The sequence below is a fragment of the Salmo salar genome, chromosome ssa21, assembly GCF_905237065.1.
Source record: "Salmo salar chromosome ssa21, Ssal_v3.1, whole genome shotgun sequence".
Taxonomy (NCBI): Eukaryota; Metazoa; Chordata; class Actinopteri; order Salmoniformes; family Salmonidae; genus Salmo; species Salmo salar.
This window is the reverse complement of record NC_059462.1, coordinates 41178184-41194912: the sequence shown is the minus strand read 5'-3', so window position 1 is coordinate 41194912 and position 16729 is coordinate 41178184. Positions and strand designations below refer to the sequence as shown.

The window sequence follows — 16729 nt, the reverse complement described above, 5'->3', positions numbered from 1 at the left end:
GGAGCGTTTGACAGTGATGAGGGGTGGTTGTTTGACCGCAATTGTTTATGGTTCATTGAACAAGCATGGGAAACAGTGTTTAAACCCTTTACAATTAAGATCTGTGAAGTTATTTGGATTTTTACAAATTATCTTTAAAAGACAGGGTCCTGAAAAAGGGACGTTTCTTTTTTTGCTGAGTTTAGTACACATGCATCAAGTGCAAGAAATACATTTGCAACACACAGTAAAATTCTGTCCCTCATGTGCTGTGGAAGCCACCCTTAATTTGTGTTAATTTATCATTTCCATAAAATACTGTATGTAAAATTTGGCCTTCCAATTGTTTCAGTTATATAAAAATAGAACTTTTATTTATAAATGTGATCTAGCAGAGGTAAATTGCAGAGATTAAGCATGCATCTATATTACTTGTAATTGATAAGTCAACATTAAGTATTTTTAGGTACATTTTTATGGGTGTTTTGTTTCAAAAACACAATAATGTTGTGGGTCCATAAGGAAGGTAAGGACCTCCTTACCTTTCATATCAGCGATAAATAATTTTCAAAAACCAAAAAGGTTAAATTGATTCACACCTATATATGGTTAAGGAGTAACGGTAGGCTCCAAGAGGACATATTGGGCTACTTAATACGCCTCGCGAAAAAAATGTGCCCTCTCCAAGCCCCTGGCTAGTAAGCTAACTGGCTACATTTGTCTTGAGTGAGCCTGCATTTTTTTCCTCTCCATTGTTTACCAGGATATGGTACATGCATAAGCGATTGATAGCTCAGTAACACTGGACATGGAGATAGCTGAAGCTAGCTAGGTTGATCAGCAGATTGCTGGCAAAATCCGTTGTCGAGGATGGTGCAAAATGTGATAGCTAGCTAGTGATGTTTGCTAATTTGCTAGCTTAACATTACGTTATATTTAATAGCAGGACTACTCGGTTAGCTTGGCATTGGCATTTAATATCTTTATCCACGTCGCATAATATCAATTAAAAAGACACCACCTTTTTTTAGCTAGTTACTCAAATACCCGCTTTTGCTCTCTCCTCGTCCTACGTGCTGTCAGTTAGCAAGCTACTGCACTCTAGCTAACATTAACTAGCTGTCAAGAGCAAAACTAACATAGCTTTCCAAACAGAACATTAATTGTTATTTTGTGAGCTAACCTGAAAAGACGCGTGTCAATGCAACACTCACCACAAAGTAGTTTATTTCTCGTAACGTAGCATCACCGGGCACCGTTTTTATTTGCCTACATTCTGTTGTGGCGCAAACTTACACGCAGGACAGATGCCGCGTTCGATATTTGGCGGAACTAGTAACTTCCGACATGCTAACTGGATAGTTGTACACGTGCCGCGTGTAATCAGTTAGCTATTCGGATATTTCGAGTTCCGACTGGGACATGAACGCGTTAAGAAACTCGTATGTTTACGTGTTTGACGGAACGTCTCGCTGTGCATTATGGGTAATGCCAACGTGATGCATGCGCAGGTTGACATTTATTGGGATGAGTCTTGTCTTGGAGGCAGCACTGAGAGAATTCCGCTAGATTGTCCAGCTGCAAAGTCAAAGTTGGCTTTATTGTAAACATTTCTGAAAACAAAAATGTGTATTTGTTGTCTTTAAATGAAGGTTAAGCACTAAGGTTAGCAGTGTGGTTAGGTTTAAAATAATATTGTAGGACTTTGTGGCTATGCCAGCTTGTGACCACTCTGCAGAGCTGCCTCTAGAACAAGATTCATGACAAAAACGCTAACCTGTGAAGCGTGAATGCATTCTCATCAGCACCAGTTTAACACCAAGAAATGAATGGATGGATTATCATGGATACCACAGCATATTGGAAAATAGTGTCGCTAACATTAGTCAGATATATATTTGTATAGGTTGAAAGGGCTGGCTTTTTATATATAAGTACCAGTCAAAAGTTGACACACCTACTCATTCAAGGGTTTCTTTATTTTTACTATTTTCTACATTGTAGAATAATAGTGAAGACATCAAAACTATGAATTAACACACATGGAATCATGTAACCAAAACAAAAAGGTGTTAAACGTGGTATTAGTTACTCTAACAATACAAATGGGTACTCAAATGTTACACCACCTGGTGTTGTGCATGTGTAATTTTAATAGTACATACCTCACTTTGAGATTCCAATATAACATCTTCACAAATAATCCATTCTTTAGGATATACAACATAAGACATTCCCTATGCTATTCTATTGCATTAAACTAATTCTGAAATCACCTTCCTTTAACTGAAACACTTCCACAATTGTGTGCTCCACTGATCTAAGTCAGTGTAAATAACATGAGATTTTATTTCACGTGCTTGGGTAAATACGTATTTAACACGTGCTTGGGTAAATACGTATTTAACACGTGCTTGGGTAAATACGTATTTAACACGTGCTTGGGTAAATACGTATTTAACACGTGCTTGGGTAAATACGTATTTAACACGTGCTTGGGTAAATACGTATTTAACACGTGCTTGGGTAAATACGTATTTAACACGTGCTTGGGTAAATACGTATTTAACACGTGCTTGGGTAAATACGTATTTAACACGAGTCTTTTAGTTTATTTTTCTTTTCTTTGTTCAGAGAGCAGTAGGGGTAGTGTTCATTCTCAGTGGTGGAAAATCCACCAGCTGTTTCTGAGCTGGGCTCAGACTGACTCTGAAAGAGTTCTCTCAGTGGACTGTTTTTTTCATTACATTCTGTCTGTGGAACGTGCATGTTACACACGCCTCTTGGAGGGAACGCAACACCATCTCCCCGTGGAGTGAAAGAGGTATGTGATTGCAGGTGTGGGCAAGGATGACAGAGGGAGAATATAGTACCGTTTACAGGGAATTTAATTTTCTTCACATGGTAATTTGGGAAAGAGCTGGACGGAACCAAAGCAAAGAAAGTAAAAGTTAGAGCTCCCTCTCCTACCTTACTAGCAACAACTGGCACACTAACCAAAATACAGGGGGATGGTCCACCCAGGTCTTACCTAGTGTGCATGGACAGTACATACTACAGGTATATGTACACCCACAGGCCTCTTGCCTAAGCACTCCCAAGGTGCCTTCCCCCTGGGAACAAATGAAACAGAATACTAACTTAGTAAACAATTTCACTAATCAAAAACACAGTCCTATGACATACATAAACATCAGCCAAACCAGCTACAAAATACTTCACAAATTATACAGACCAACACACAGGACATACCAAGCCACTCTCACTGAGCAGCAACCAATACAGCACATACCCAGAAGCTCTCTCCTCCTAACAAAAGGAACACTGGCTTTTAAAGCTGCAGAAGGAGTCGGTAATTGAAAACAGCTGTATCTCCTGATGAGAGGGCGGGGTCAGAGCTCCAATCGTCAATGGGGTCGACCAATCAGCTGCTTAAGACTTCAGGAAGCCATTTCCTGAAATACACACATACAAACCCACAACAACACAGAAACTGGGGAACATAACAGTGCACCACAGAAACACTTGGATAGCTAGAGAACAGCCTATCCTCTGCCATCACAACTGGTAACTCACTTGTTGTTCCATCCCATCTAGCAAGCATCTAATCAACATGTCTGCAAACCACTTTACTATCTCCCAACATGACCTTTTAGGAGACAGGTCCAGTCACTGTCTATGAATCCAGGAATCCATTTTGGCCCATGACTGACATTTCTGGGAAGGACAGGGTACCCCCTCTCCAGAACTTCAGCCCTTGGTACGTTTGTCATGGTTCTCTTCCTTTCTGCATTCAACTTTACTTTCAGGTATGGATAGACTAGGTCCAGTGTGGAGCGTAGTCTATGACCTAATAACATCTCAGCAGGAGAAAGTCCTGTTGTGGATTGAGGTGTTATTCTGTAGCTGAACAGAACACATGACACTTTTGCTGCTATGCTGCCTTCTGCACTTTTCTTCATCATTTCTTTGAATGTCTGCACTGCGCGTTCCACCAGTCTATTTGAAGATGGATGATATGGAGCATATGTCAGATGCACAATATCGTTGTTTCTGAATAATTCTTATGTTTCTGTACTCACGAAACAGGTTGCATTATCGCTCACCACTATCTCAGGTATCCCTTGGTTACTAAATCTCTGTCGCAGGCCATCTATAGTGGTGGTGGATGAAGCAGAACTAACCAGATACACATCCATCCATTTTGATTGTGCATCAATGATTATCAGGAACATTTTCCCCATGAATGGCCCTGCGTAATCTATGCGCAATCTTCTCCAAGGTTTCTCTGGAAACTCCCAAGGGTGGAGCAGAGCAGTTGCTGGTGCCTTTCTGTGTTCCTGACATGTGTAACATGTCTTGACTCGAATCATGAAAAACATCCCCAGACCATTAATCCTCCTCCACCAAACTTTACAGTTGCCACTATACATTCGGGCAGGTAGCTTTCTCCTGGAATCCACCAAACCCAGATTCGTACATCGGCCTGCCAGATGGTGAAGCGTGATTTATCACTCCAGAGAACGCGATTCCACTGCTCCAGAGTCCAATGGTGGTGAGCTTTACACCACTCCAGCCAACGCTTGGCATTGCGCATGGTGATCTTAGGCTTGTACTGTAAGTGGCTAGTAGTTATTGTGCTGACGATGCTTCCAGAGGCAGTTTGGAACTCATTAGTGAGTGTTGCAACCGAGGACAGACGATTTTTACACGCTACGTGCTTCAGCAATTGGCGGTCCCGTTCTGTGAGCTTGTGTGGCCTACCACTTCGTGGCTGAGCCATTACTGCTCCTAGACATTTCCACTTCACAATAACGGCACTTACAGTTGACCGGGGAAGCTCTAATGGCAGAAAAAATACAAACTGACTTGTTAGAAAGACGGAGCCACATTGAAGGTCACTGAGCTATTCAGTAAGGCCATTCTATGGCCAATGTGTTACTATGGAGATTGCATGGCTGTGTGCTCGATTTTATAAACCTGTCAGCAACGAGTGTGGCTGAAATAGCCGAATCCCCTAATTTGAAGGGGTGTCCACATACACTATATGTAAAAGTATGATTGGGGACACTGCCCTGTGTAGGGTGCTGTCTTTCGGATGGGATGTTAAACGGGTGTCCTGACTCTCTGAGGTCATTAAAGATCCCATTGCACTTATCGTAAGAGTAGGGGTGTTAACCCCGGTGTCCTGGCTAAATTCCCAATCTGGCCCTCATACCATCACGGCCATCTAATCATCCCCAGCTTACAATTGGCTCATTCATCCCCCTCCTCTCCTCTGAAACTATTCCCCAGGTCGTTGCTGTAAATGAGAATGTGTTCTCAGTCAACCTACCTGGTAAAATAATGATAAAATACATTAAAAAAACACCTATTGGTCTCTCAGCTCTGTCTTGCATTCGGTGTGACAGAACTGCCCCTACCCCATAGGGTGACACATCACACAAGAGAATGAGGTCCTTCTCTCCATCATAGTGAACCAACACATCTGATGACTTCATCAGTTTCTTTGATTTTGCAAACAAAGCCTCCTGCTCTTTCCCCCACTGCCACTGTCTCTTTACACAGTAGTGTGTGAAGAGGTGCTAACACTGTTTACAAGTTTGGCAAAATTCTTTTATAATAGTTTAGCAGTCGCAAGTAATATTTAACTCAGTCACATTTGTAGGAGCAGGTGTGTTCTGGATTGCTTGTTCCTTGTCATTGAGTGGATGGATACTCGTGGCATCCACTCTGTGTCCTAGGAACACTGCCTCGTTCCCCGTGAAGGTACACTTTCTCCACTTGAAATGGAAGCCTGCACTCTCTAATCTCTGTAGTACCTCAGTCAGCGTTCTCAGATGCCCCTGGTCACTCCTCCAGGATGTCATCCAAGTAAATTGTGGAATCCCTTGTAGTATTCCCTCGATGGTCCTCTGAAAAATAGCATGACTGCTGGAGACATCAAAAAGTAAAAGTTTAAACATAAACAACCCCTTGTGTGTGTTTATTGTACAATACTTCTTAGATTCCTCGTCCAGAGTGATCTGTTGACATGCATGGCTCATATCTAACTTTGTGAACTTCTGTCCACCAGCCAGATTTGTAAATAGATCCTCTATTTTTGTACAGCTCTAACTTGGATACTTTGACAGTCAGTTTGTAATCCCCACAGATGCTCAAAGTATTTTTTGGTTTCCAAACAGGCACTATGGGAGATGCCCATTCTGAGAATTTGACTGGTTCCATACTGTCCTCTTTCAAGAGACGGTCAATCTTGGCTTCTACCTTTGACTTCATGGCATAAGGCACAGGTCTTGGTTTTTAAAACCTTGGTGTGTCCTCCTTGTCTACATATATTTTAGCTGGGCGGCCTTTCAATGTTCCAAGTTCCTCTTTGAACACATTCTCATGCTTTGTCAACACTTCTTCCAATGGTCACTGTTGACCCTCATCGATCTGATTTACTGTTCCCCAGTCTAACTTTAGCTCTTTTATCCAGCCCCGACCTAGCAGGTTTGGATGCCTGATACGACTACTACAGGTAGGGGAGTCACTGTGTCTCTGTGCTGCACAGTTACATTATGTGTCTAGTCTCTCACCTGTGTACGTTTTGAGCTGCAGAGAACTAGTATTTAAGGCCGGAACTTTTGCACTGTCCCACTACTCTGTTCGTTATGGTTACACTGCACCCTGTATCCACTTCAAACTTCACATCTGATTCATTGACTTTCAATTTTAATGGGATAGGATCTGCTTTTGGAATGTTCTCTGATATGCTGTACATTGTAAACATAAATCCTCTTCTTCCTTTTTGTTTTGTTCAGCTTCCTCGCTGATGTGACGTGTCCCATTGTTCAGCTTCCTCGCTGATGTGACGTGTCCCATACTTTTTTACTCCTTTTTCTTGCTTATGCTTTCATCCCCCTTTTGGATTGGAACTCTGGAGTGGATTTAGCCCTACATGCTCGTTTTATGTGTCCTGGCTTACCACACTTATAGTGCTTTTCATCCTGAAAAAGTGCACTCACTTTCCACGTGATCACCTTTACATGTGTAAAATGGTTTCACGTGCTCACCTCATGTGCACACTTCCCTGCCCTGTCACATTAGCACTGTAGCACATCCTTGTTGGCAGTCTCCATTGCTTGAGCAAAGACCAATGCTCTATCAAAATTGTTAAGTTCAGCCTCCGATAATAACTTAGTTTGGATTCCTTAAGATTGTCCCAATTTTATTTATTTTTATTTAACTAGGCAAGTCAGTTAAGAACAAATTCTTATTTTCAATGACGGCCTAGGAACAGTGGGTTAACTGCCTGTTCAGGGGCAGAACAACAGATTTGTACCTTGTCAGCTTGGGGATTTGAACTTGCATCCTTTCGGTTACTAGTCCAACGCTCTAACCACTAAGCTACACTGTCCCAATAATTGCAATGTTGTGCCAGTTTACGCAACACAGCTACATTGTCCAAAACACTCTCCTCTGCATTTCTGTTCCTTGATTTAAACTTATACCGTAGCACAATCTCACTTGGATTCTGGTTGAAATGTGCTTTTAGCAGCTCCACCAGTTCCTCAAAGTGTTGATCTCCAGGGTTACCAGGACTAAGCAGATTTCTCATAAGACCGTAGGTTTGGCTTCTCACTGAACTGAACAGAATGGCTTTTTTCTTGTCATCATCTTCTATTTAGTTTGCATCAAAAAAATGACCAAGTACTTCACAGTATTCCTCCCACGATTGCATATGATGATCAAAGGGAGTTACCAATCCTACCGTGGCAGCCATTTCTCTGTTAGCAGCTAGCTTCAGCTTTCTTCCAGATTTATTGGCAGACTACACTCATTGTGGCCATTTACTAAATACCTCAAAAACGAAATATGTTTTGGATGAACAAATTCATACTAATTAACCCCCCCCCCCAAACAAAAACTGTACTATTCAGATCTCTACACAGGCTCAGGAACCTGGGAGGGGTAACTTCTTCATTCAGTACTCCCTGTAACATCCAGAAAGCTATTTGCCGCCTTCACAATGATGTCGACCTTCTTAGATGTTTTATTAGTTTGACTAGCGCAATTGATCTATTATAAAACGCAACAAAGTCCACCTTCTTCATTATTAGTGTGTTGGGATTCTTCTCCTGCATGGCTTCACTGCAGACTGTGGGACATCCACGATCATCTCATCTAAACTCACTCCTTCAGATATTTTCACTACATTCACATTGAGACCTGCTGGATGGGCCTGATCCTAGTTACTGCGAACTCCATCTGTACAGGGCACTCCGGGAACGTGATTCCCATCACAATTACAACAATTTGCTTCATCTGACTCTTCAACTACTAGATATTTATTTATTGGACAAACACTTGCCACGTGTCCAAACTGTTTACAATTGTAACACTGCAGCGGCTTCTGTACATATCTCTGCATATCTCACATACCCACGTTTTGCATTAGTTGGGAGAACCACTTCACCAAATAACAGTAAAACCGATAGAATAAAAGAAGGAGCAAAGTCTATAATTCGATTCAAGCAATGTGTGTCTACCACTCCTGGAATGTTATCCCTAAACAACACAGCCTCTATGTCCAACGAGACACCAGAGATGACACCTTTAACCCTGTGCCCTACTCTGAAAATCATAGCTTTCCACATCATACGTCGACATCTTGCTGAGCCACAGAGCTGTTTTCTTTTGCATTTTTGACACACAGGAATTCAACATCATACCGCTCCTGGTCACTCTGACCGATTCCACTTTACCCAATTTGTTCTTCTCCATTTTCGAGACCGCAAACGGGTCACCCAAAAAAAACATATTTTTTGTGAATTGCACTCCAACCATAAACTGCTGTTCATTTCCAACTTTATCCCTTTTAGCTGCACTCTTCTTCACCATCTTCCACTCATTCTCACCAACTGTACTCACGCCAAGAGAATCGCACAATACTTCCACTTCCACCATTGCCTCTCCAGTCATCCCCCGGACTCCCTCACTTTTTGTTGTGAAAGATGTGAGAGTTTGTGTTCTCGAAGTAGCACCCATATTGTTCTCATTCCAGCACAGCTGTTGCTTCACCAACTTTGTTCTCAATTTCGTCCGCGCTACTCGCCGCCATTTTCAACTCCAGGCCTAACACTTACCTAGCTTCAGTCTTCCAGCTTCTGAATCCTTATGTCCCTGGAACGCAAACTTTTCATGCATCCAGTTGTCCTTTTACCTTTACCTCGTCACCACTTGTAATAACCCATGGAACTCTTTATGGCTTAGAAGGAGTGACGGAGTAGCTCTTTATAAACGGATTACTTTATTACTAAGCCAGAGCATGGTGAAACAGTTAGGCAGTCACACTCAATGTGTGTATTAGTGTACATTCCAATACTCCAACAACAATACCAAAGGGTACAGAAGTGCTACACCACCTGGTGGCGTGTATGTGTAATTACGTTAATACCACATTACCACACCCACCCAATCTCCCCAGAGTGCACTGATCCTTAGGGGTCCATTTAAGCATGGAAGGACCTCCCTGAATTCCGCTCTCGACCCCAGCAGGCCAGGCTGTGGGTGCTGCAGCTACATGGTGACGATGATGGATGTCTGCCGCACTGACTACTTGATGAATGGCCAGTGGTCCAGGGGAATGTTTAGCGCTGAAAGACTGTCAAGTGAGAGAGAGGCAATGATTGCATTCACACTGACTAAATAAAACGGGGAGGGACAAGCAGAGATATTGTGCTCTCTCTCTCTCTCTCTCTCTCTCTTTCCATCTCGCTCGCTCTTTCTCCCTCTCTTCATCTCCTGTAATGTGTTAAGCTGATTCGTAGGTGATAAAAGCATTGAGCTTACACTTACTTTTTTGATGAGAAAATAGTGTCATGTTGTTTCTCCCAGGGTTGGTTTCCAAGAGCTAAAACATTAACCTCTCTAGGGTAGGTGGGACGAAATCGTCCCACCTACTCAACAGCCAGTGGAATCCTGTGGCGCGTTATTCAAATACCTTAGAAATGCTATTACTTCAATTTCTCAAACATATGACTATTTTACACCATTTTAAAGACAAGACTCTCGTTAATCTAACCACACTGTCCGATTTCAAAAAGGCTTTACAACGAAAGCAAAACATTAGATTATGTCAGCAGAGTACCCAGCCAGAAATAATCAGACACCCATTTTTCAAGCTAGCATATAATGTCACATAAACCCAAACCACAGCTAAATGCAGCACTAACCTTTGATGATCTTCATCAGATGACAATCCTAGGACATTATGTTATACAATACATGCATGTTTTGTTCAATCAAGTTCATATTTATATCAAAAAACAGCTTTTTACATTAGCATGTGACGTTCAGAACTAGCATACCCACCGCAAACTTCCGGTGAATTTACTAAATTACTCACGATAAACGTTCACAAAAAACATAACAATTATTTTAAGAATTATAGATACAGAACTCCTTTATGCACTCGCTATGTCCGATTTTAAAATAGCTTTTCGGTGAAAGCACATTTTGCAATATTCTGAGTAGATAGCCCAGCCATCACGGGCTAGCTATTTAGACACCCACCAAGTTTAGCCCTCACCAAAGTCAGAATTACTATAAGAAAAATTGGATTACCTTTGCTGTTCTTCGTCAGAATGCACTCCCAGGACTTCTACTTCAATAACAAATGTTGGTTTGGTTCAAAATAATCCATAGTTATGTTCAAATATCCTCTGTTTTGTTTGTGCGTTCAAGACACTATCCGAAGGGTGACGAAGGGTGACGCGCCCGACGCGTTTCGTGACAAAACATTTCTAAATATTCCATTACCGTACTTCGAAGCATGTCAACCGCTGTTTAAAATCAATTTTTATGCGATTTTTCTCGTAAGAAAGCGATAATATACCGACCGGGAAACCCTGTTTACGTTCAAAGTGGTGTCGCAGGTGCACGCGCCTCAGTCTCATTGTCCTCTGATCGACCACCATCCAAATGCGCTAATGTTTTTCAGCCAGGGGCTCCAAAGACATCATTCACCGGTTTGCCGCCTTCTGAGAGCCTATGGGAGCCGTAGGAAGTGTCACGTTACAGCAGAGATCCTCAGTTTTCAATAAAGAGAGTGTAGAAGCCCAAGAAATGGTCAGACAGGCCACTTCCTGTAAGGAATCTTCTCAGGTTTTTGCCTGCCATATGAGTTCTGTTATACTCACAGACACCATTCAAACAGTTTTAGAAACTTTAGGGTGTTTTCTATCCAAAGCCAATAATTATATGCATATTCTAGTTTCTGGGCAGTAGTAATAACCAGATTAAATCGGGTACGTTTTTTATCCGGCCGTGCAAATACTGCCCCCTATCCCCAACAGCAAATGAGGTTACAGCCATAAGCCCACTTAGTCTTGTATAGACACATTAATTTAACATGATGAGGGCAGTCTGGCTGTAAATCAATCAGTGTACTGTATCAAGGCAGGCTTTGAGCCCCTGGGTGCGATATCCTGAGGGTCAATAAACTAGAAACACAATTTGGGATCAATTCTGATCCATTCAACATGGTGAATGGATTTCAAAGCCACTTCAATCTACTTCGAGATGCCACAAAACTACATAAAGAGAGACCTAAGACACTCATTTGACACAATATTCATTCCAAAGAAAACAATCAATTTACTTCAGCTTCTCCCATTGACAGTAATACACTTTTTCAGTCAGCTTTTCCCATTGACAGTGTAGACCAGGGGTGTCAAACATATGGACCGCGTGGATGGTTTCATTTTAATTATAATTATTACTATTATTATATTGCTTTGGGGGTGGGGGGGTAAATTAACTTAATATACTTTCAAATAATAAACTGTGTAGAAATGATAATGGACCTACGTTCATAGGCTGCAGTTTCTTGAATGTCCTGGTCGCTACTACTCACCGAAACGAGAGCTAGACAGTCAGGGAGCATAGAATATTCCAATCACAATGGATAGAGGATTCTTTTTTAGCTAATTTTGACAACGAGGAAATATAACCAATTTTCAGGGCGGCCCTCGAGACCTCGTTGAAGACCGAATACATCCACCGGGGCAAAATGAGTTTGACATCCATGGTGTAGAATGAAGCAAATAAAGATGAACACTCACTTCTGACATGATGAAGCTCTGAGATGGGCACGCAAAACTACGAATTTCCCATTTCTAATCAGAAACAAAGACAGAAGCAGTTCTACACTCTTAGAAAAAAAGTGGTGGTTGACTGGCAGCTCTATACCACTGAACAAAATGAGAGTATGGATCTTTCAGCTGAGGGTGTAAATCATTGTGATTACTGCGTTGAAAGAAGCAGAAGAAAATCTTTATTTCGCCAGATAGCGCTGATCCTTTAGGGTCTATTTATTTCTTTGACTTCTTGTTATTCAGACCAATTTGTCCCCATGTCTCTGTGTATTGAACAGTCTTCCAGGCAATTAATTTTCTAAACTGCAGGCACAGGCAGTATTTTTGTTTAGGATCAATGTCATTGGTAATATTTCCAGCGATCCAAATGGAAAATGTTTTGAGGAGAAGGCAGCCCAAGCAACAGGGTCCATGTACATTTCGTTTTTTTGATTTAAGAGTCAAAATGGAGAATGTAAAAACGGAAAATGGCTTGTTTTTTGCTTTTTGTTTCTAATTTTGACAAATAGAAATCCGAAGTCTACTTGTTTTCTCATATATTGTCTCAAAACAGGAAAATAAAATAAAATGAATTTCATTTTATTTATTAGATTTGTATCTTTGTTCATACCTGGAAGTACAAGTCCCCTCAGAATATTCATAGGGCTTAAGAGGTGTGTTTACGGCTTAGGTTGGCAGCACAAAGAAAGGATTAGACTGTGTGAAAAGAAGATAAAAATACTCATGTTAGTGAAAATGCAGAACTTATTAGGAAGTTAGCATGCCAAAAAAATAACTCATCAACAACTGAACAAAGTTGGATTGCACTAGATGGCAGGCTAGCACTAGCTGGCTACTGACTAGCTAGCAGGTTCAACCTGCTACAAGATGAAGCTGCCTGGCCAGAGCTACCTGCTGAAGAAAGGTCAGATTTCTCCATTAATTTTTGTAGCTAACTTTGCTAGATCTTCTTACGGCTGATGGTATTTATTGACTGAGTAATAATGCAAAGCAGTTCCTTTAAATGGTTACCTATCTGGCACTTTGCATAGCTAACTTAGCTACTGCTTACACATACAACAATATCCAATTAAGTTATAGTCAGTGCTGATGTGTGTGTGTGTGTGTGTGTGTGTGTGTGTGTGTGTGTGTGTGTGTGTGTGTGTGTGTGTGTGTGTGTGTGTGTGTGTGTGTGTGTGTGTGTGTGTGTGTGTGTGTGTGTGTGTGTGTGTGTGTGTGTGTGTGTGTGTGTGAGTTCTGAATGTTCCTGCAGGAGAAGGGCACAGTGTGGCATCTGAGCAGATCATCATGAATTTCATGTAGTTACATCAGCCAATACAGTAAGTTAAAATAAGTAACAGTAAAGATACCTTAATAGAAAATGACTCAAGTAAAAGTGAGTCACCCAGTAAAATACTACTTGAGCAAAAGTCTAAAAGTATTTGGTTTTAAGTACCAAAAGTAAATGGAATTGCTAAAATGTACTTAAGTATCAAAAGTAAAAGCATTAATACATTCAAATTCCTTATATTATGCATTTTTTTCATTTACAGATAGCCAGGTGTACACTACAACACTCTGACATTAATTTAGAAACAAAGCATGTGTTTAGTGAGTCCACCAGATCAGAGGCAGTAGGAATGACCAGAGATGTTCTCTTGATAAGTGTGTGAATTGGACCATTTTCCTTTCAAAATGTAACAAGTACTTCTGGGTGTCAGGGAAAACACATGGAGTAAAAAGTGCATTATTTTCTTTAGGAATGCAGTGAAGTAAAAATAGTCAAAAATACAAAATAGTAAATTACAAATACCCCCAAAAATGACTTAAGTAGTACTTAAGTATTTTTACATAAGTACTTTACACTAGAGGTTGACCGATTATGATTTTTCAACGCCGATACCGATACCGATTATTGGAGGGCCAAAAAGCCCCGGTGCCGATTAATCGGATGATTTTTAAAATGTATTTGTAATAATGACAATTACAACAATACTGAATGAACACTTATTTAAACTTAATATAATATACTGCTCAAAAAAATAAAGGGAACACTTAAACAACGCGTCCTAGATCTGAATGAAATAAATAATCTTATTAAATACTTTTTTCTTTACATAGTTGAATGTGCTGACAACAAAATCACACAAAAATAATCAATGGAAATACAATTTATCAACCCATTGAGGTCTGGATTTGGAGTCACACTCAAAATTAAAGTGGAAAACCACACTACAGGCTGATCCAACTTTGATGTAATGTCCTTAAAACAAGTGAAAATGAGGCTCAGTAGTGTGTGTGGCCTCCACGTGCCTGTATGACCTCCCTACAACGCCTGGTCATGCTCCTGATGAGGTGGCGGATGGTCTCCTGAGGGATTTCCTCCCGGACCTGGACTAAAGCATCCGCCAACTCCTGGACAGTCTGTGGTGCAACGTGGCGTTGTTGGATGGAGCGAGACATGATGTCCCAGATGTGCTCAATTGGATTCAGGTCTGGGGAACGGGCGGGCCAGTCCATAGCATCAATGCCTTCCTCTTGCAGGAACTGCTGACACACTCCAGCCACATGAGGTCTAGCATTGTCTTGCATTAGGAGGAACCCAGGGCCAACCGCACCAGCATATGGTCTCACAAGGGGTCTGAGGATCTCATCTCGGTACCTAATGGCAGTCAGGCTACCTCTGGCGAGCACATGGAGGGCTGTGCGGCCCCCCCAAAGAAATGCCACCCCACACCATGACTGACCCACCGCCAAACCGGTCATGCTGGAGGATGTTGCAGGCAGCAGAACGTTCTCCACGGCGTCTCCACTCTGTCACGTCTGTCACGTGCTCAGTGTGAACCTGCTTTCATCTGTGAAGAGCACAGGGTGCCAGTGGCGAATTTGCCAATCTTGGTGTTCTCTGGCAAATGCCAAACGTCCTGCACGGTGTTGAGCTGTAAGCACAACCCCCACCTGTGGACGTCGGGCCCTCATACCACCCTCATGGAGTCTGTTTCTGACCGTTTGAGCAGACACATGCACATTTGTGGCCTGCTGGAGGTCATTTTGCAGGGCTCTGGCAGTGCTTCTCCTGCTCCTCCTTGCACAAAGGCTGAGGTAGTGGTCCTGCTGCTGGGTTGTTGCCCTCCTACGGCCTCCTCCACGTCTCCTGATGGACTGGCCTGTCTCCTGGCAGCACCTCAATGCTCTGGACACTATGCTGACAGACACAGCAAACCTTCTTGCCACAGCTCACATTGATGTGCCATCCTGGATGAGCTGCACTACCTGAGCCACTTGTGTGGGTTGTAGACTCCGTCTCATGCTACCACTAGAGTGAAAGCACCGCCAGCATTCAAAAGTGACCAAAACATCAGCCAGGAAGCATAAGAACTGAGAAGTGGTCTGTGGTCCCCACCTGCAGAACCACTCCTTTATTGGGGGTGTCTTGCTAATTGCCTATAATTTCCACCTGTTGTCTATTCCATTTGCACAACAGCATGTGAAATTTATTGTCAATCAGTGTTGCTTCCTAAGTGGACAGTTTGATTTCACAGAAGTGTGATTGACTTGGAGTTACATTGTGTTGTTTAAGTGTTCCCTTTATTTTTTTGAGCAGTGTACATCAATAAAATCAATTTAGCCTCAAATAAATAATGAAACATGTTCAATTTGGTTTAAATAATGCAAAAACTAAGTGTTGGAGAAGAAAGTAAAAGTGCAATATGTGCCATGTAAGAAAGCTAACGTTAAGTGCCTTGCTCAGAACATATGAAAGCTGGTGGTTCCTTTTAACATGAGTCTTCAATATTCCCAGGTAAGAAGATTTAGGTTGTAGTTATTATAGGACTATTTCTCTCTATACGATTTGTATTTCATATTCCTTTGACTATTGGATGTTCTTATAGGCACTTTAGTATTGCCAGTGTAACAGTATAGCTTCCGTCCCTCTCCTCGCTCCTAACTGGGCTCGAACCAGGAACACATTGACAAAAGCCACCCTCGAAGCAGCGTTACCCATGCAGAGCAAGGGAAACAACTACTCCAAGTCTCAGAGCGAGTGACGTTTGAAACGCTACTGTGCTCACCCCGCTAACTAGATAGCCATTTCACATCGGTTACACCAGCCTAATCTTGGGAGTTGATAGGCTTGAAGTCATAAACAGCGCAATGCTTGAAGCACAGTGAAGAGCTGTTGGCAAAACGCATGAAAGTGCTGTTTGAATGAATGCTTACGAGCCTGCTGGTGCCTACCACTGCTCAGTCAGACTGCTCTGTCAAATCATAGACTTAATTATAATATAATAAACATACAGAAATATGAGCCTTAGGTCATTAATATGGTCGAATCCGGAAACTATCATCTCGAAAACAGTGAAATACGGAACCGTTCCGTAATTTATCTAACGGGTGGCATCCCTAAGTCAAAATATTCCTGTTACATTGCACAACCTTCAATGTTATTTCAGAATTACGTAAAATTCTGGCAAATTAGTTCGCAACTGTCACGTCCTGACCAGTAAAGGGGTTATTTGTTATTGTAGTTTGGTCAGGATGTGGCAGGGGGTGTTTGTTTTATGTGGTTCGGGGTTTGTTAGGCTATGTGCTTATGTAAGAGGGGTGTTTGTTTTATGTGTTCTGGG

General features: G+C 41.8%; 1 protein-coding gene across 3 annotated transcripts in view; it reads right to left on the bottom strand.

Annotated features, from left to right (window-relative positions):
• sec22a (SEC22 homolog A, vesicle trafficking protein) overlaps positions 1–1343 on the bottom strand; it is a 41446-nt gene extending 40103 nt beyond the window's left edge. The window contains exon 1 of one of the 3 annotated variants that reach the window (XM_045704773.1): positions 1194–1343. The gene's annotated coding sequence lies outside the window, so the exon portion shown is untranslated. The remainder of the gene's footprint in view (positions 1–1193) is intronic. The other 2 variants (XM_045704772.1, XM_045704774.1) reach the window with 2 other exon arrangements.
• Positions 1344–16729: the final 15386 nt, after the last annotated feature.